At 39.3% G+C, this 3,800-nt stretch overlaps 1 protein-coding gene across 2 annotated transcripts in view; it reads left to right on the top strand.

The window, feature by feature from the left end:
- LOC128891643 (diacylglycerol O-acyltransferase 1) overlaps window positions 1-3,800 on the top strand; it is a 120,906-nt gene that overhangs the window by 45,945 nt on the left and 71,161 nt on the right. The gene's annotated exons all lie outside the window — the stretch shown is intronic.

Genomic DNA, 3,800 nt, shown 5'->3' with positions numbered 1-3,800 from the left:
TGTAGCTCGAATCACGGAATCCATTTGAATTTATTTAACCTGCGAACTTCCGCTTAGAAATTCATTTCACGTGTACGACGGCGAATGATTATATTTAACGTTAAACGGGATTCGCTAGTCAATTGAAGTTTCAGAAACAGATCGTTTTCAAAGCGTTGGTTAACATTTGTTGTATTATGTTTATTAAATGAAACATTTTTGATGATGCGAGTGAATTATTAGTTGTAGAAATTAATTCTGTGCATTTACGTTTAAGCATTTATAACTCTAGTTTGAATGAAAATACTATACGTGTACCTATGTTTGTTTTTATATTAATAATTAAATTGCCATTATTTACGATTAAAAACGCCATTTTTGAAACGTGGAAGTACCCTTTACCTCTTAAAATTACTTCTTTCTCTTTTGGATCACGAATCCAACAAATCCATGAATCTGAAGAATTCATTTCAGTAAATTGATATTTCCTTCATTCTAAAGTATCATCCAAAGTCTAAATCCACCTTTTCGCGCGGAGAAGTTAATATCGTGCCACGTCTCAATTTTTTTCGCTTGATGTATTCACATTGTTGTTTTCACGCGACGTACAATCTTTACACGAGTTTCAACACCAGCTGCTTTCGCAATTTCCCTTACTGTCCCTTTGGACTTTGAAGCAGTTCGCGAAATGATACCTTTGTGGCGCTTCGTTATAGCGTCTGGTCATCCCGTTCTCTTACTTTTATTTCATATTCTTCAGAATGCTTAAGTAGAACGTATTCTGATTTCGAACTTTTATTAATCCTTCAATTGCTGTATCAAAGACCAACACAAAACTTTGTCAAGTAGAGTTCACCGACAGTAATATTGACAAATTTGAAAATATTCTCGAATAAATAGAATGGGATATTTCGGCACGGCAATATTTTTCTCTTTGGTGAAAGAAGAAGCGTCGTTACACGATGTCATATACGACGGGGCATTATGTGAACCGATAATGGTGAGTTTAACGTTGGATTCAGCGTTCTTCCGTTATCGTAGAACCATAAAGATGGTCTAGCCGGCCGATGAAACGCGCACTACGGTTTGATGATCGGCGTAGCGTGACGATCACGTTGCATAGCCTCGTTCGCCTCCACGTCAACGCGAATTAGCGATGCTCTGGCTAACGTCTATATACGTTATATCGTATATTCCTTCACGGTATGGTGGTCGCGCAAATACATGATTCCCGTGCGGTATCGCGTCGGTGTAAACATTGCCCGTGCTTCGTTCTGTCCCGCGGGGACCGCGACTCGCGATCGATCAACCCCGCAGAGATCTACGTTGGATTCCTTCAAAGTGTCAAGATTTTTTTCGGCTAAATGTTCTTAATAACACAATTAATGTGCAACACGCGAACGCGCGGATTCAAACAATTTCGCTGGCGTCAGATTTTCTGGCGTAATCATTAATAAATTTCGATGTCTCCTGAAAGAGGACATCCGAGTGGCATGGTAGACTTACGGTGTCCCTTCAGAGTGGAGAACCGAGTACAAAGGGCTAAAAGTCTTAAATAAACTGCCAAGTACTACATATACGGAAAATTCACCTAATAGATTTCTATGCTACGCTTCCCAACGAACATACTCGAATTTGTTTTTTACGAGCTTCGCGGTTTAATTAAATTTTGTCGGATGAAATCGACCGGGTATGTGTACGAGACCGTCCGTGAACGATATATTTGAACGTGTAATTAGTATGTCGGACAGGAACAGCGGTCGAAATTGCATTCTTCTAGCAGCTGATTTGCTGGTCGTAGCAAATAGTAACGCAGCCCGCTGAATTTGATAATTACTGTACCTTGATTAATCGTCGTCCGCTAATCGAGTAATAATTCGGCTAATGACGAACGCGTAATAACGCTGTATGAATAATCCGTCGATACGAATGATCATCATGTATGAATAATACATGGTAAATTAATCCTCAAAACTAACACGAGTCAAAGCGCGCGACTTTCAATCCAATATACACCTCGTATCAATTTCCATCGATTCTCTCTCTCACTCACTCACGCTCTCTCACTCTCTCTTCCTTTATTTCTTAATTGACATAAGTAATAGTTATATATAGAAATCGCAACAACACGAAAAATGTAGATTTGTCAAATAACATAAGGAAAAGAGATGCTATGCTGCTAGAAAAAAAGTTGAAACCCTTTGAAAAAGAGGGTTGAGTGAGGCCTTAAGATCTACTTTCCTTGATTTCGGTGAAGGTTCAATTGTACTAGATGCTTAAAGATCTACAGTCTAATAATAAATAATAATATGGGTTCATAAAATACAACGTTCGTATAACGGTTATTATAACAATTTTATAGCTTCTTGCAATATAATGGTTGTCTACATAATGAAAGTTTAACTGCACTTTATTGAACACCCTATACATAAATATAACACCAGGGGAACGTATCGTGTATAATACGCGAGAAAATGCAGGCTACAGGGTGTATAGGTATGACGAAAAAAAAAGCGTACGAAAGGAGATTGAACCGTCGAACTAATTAAAATGCAAATGGCCGGATTTTTATTAACCCGAAGAGTGACGGGGTACGCGTTGTAAGTAATGTCACGGTTTTATGGCCGAGTATTAGAGCGGCTTTTACCTTGGCTGATTATCTTGATAGATCCATTTGTCTCGATTAACATGTACTGTTAATTCTATCAGCCCGGAATTCCATTTCCTGTTAATTCCTTTCTGTCCCGTATTCGTTCGACGCGATCAAAGGCTTGCGGGGTGAGTTATTACGGCCGCCTCGTTCCTCTTTGTACCCGAAGACGAACCAGAGAATCCCTGCCGTGGCCGACCCTTCGCCTTTTTCGCTCGTGTAAATGTTTCAGTTGTGCAATTTTCCACACCAAACTTGAAATTCATGGTATTCTTTTGTAACCGTGTAATTGGGTCAAGCGTTTCGTAAATATTTGTCCTGGCGGCGTATCGACTGCCGTCGGTTTAGTTGCGGACTGGACGAGCGCACTTTCCGTGACGTCACATCGATGGAAGGTTCGTCGATTACCCAGTCAGTTGTGGTTAATGCTAAGTTTAAAAAACGCGGTCATTTTGACCCACTTCGTGCTTCACAAGGAAAATTACAGAAACTATTTACATTTTTCGCCAATCTCTTATGCTGAACTTTATTCGTAGAAAGAGACATATATTCAAATTCGTTTTTATCTAACAAGGGGAGTTTTGTAATTTACAAATTCTGTTTCCGGTCTTTATGTCTAATATTTTCTCGAATATATTTCGCTGTATATGTCGCCTATCTTCCTATCTCCTGTTCTAATAATCAGATAAATGCCATTATTTACGTAATATGCGTAGTATGCGTTTTTATGTCTGTCCGTTGAAATATAGTTGAAATACTAATTCTGGGATGTTCAATACAAAATTTAAACGCGTTTAATTATTCGAGCTTGTCGTTCAGCTGCTTCCATAAAGCATCGCGTGTACCAACGACGAAAAGACAATGATAAAGCGGGAAGACAAACGCGATGAAACTTTCTCATCTAATATAAAATATTCCACGGCACGCTTTCGTGTTACATTTGTCGCCGGTGGCCTTAATATTTGCTTTGCCTAACGTTCGCTCGCAGTCGGAATGTTGAACAGAAAAAGGAGCGAGGAGGAGCTGTTCGTTACGCTTTCAACGTTCACACGACTTCGAGCAGATTTCTATGCAGGAATTTCTCACAGGTTTTTGTAGATATCTATGAATTCTGTATCATGTGTAGAAAGAACGAGAAGGCTCAGATTAACCCAGTAACCCTACGATCCCC

The sequence above is a fragment of the Hylaeus anthracinus genome, unplaced genomic scaffold (genome assembly GCF_026225885.1).
Source record: "Hylaeus anthracinus isolate JK02 unplaced genomic scaffold, UHH_iyHylAnth1.0_haploid 12002, whole genome shotgun sequence".
NCBI lineage: Eukaryota > Metazoa > Arthropoda > Insecta > Hymenoptera > Colletidae > Hylaeus > Hylaeus anthracinus.
Note: the sequence above shows the minus strand (reverse complement) of the source record. Positions and strands in the feature narration are given on the sequence as shown.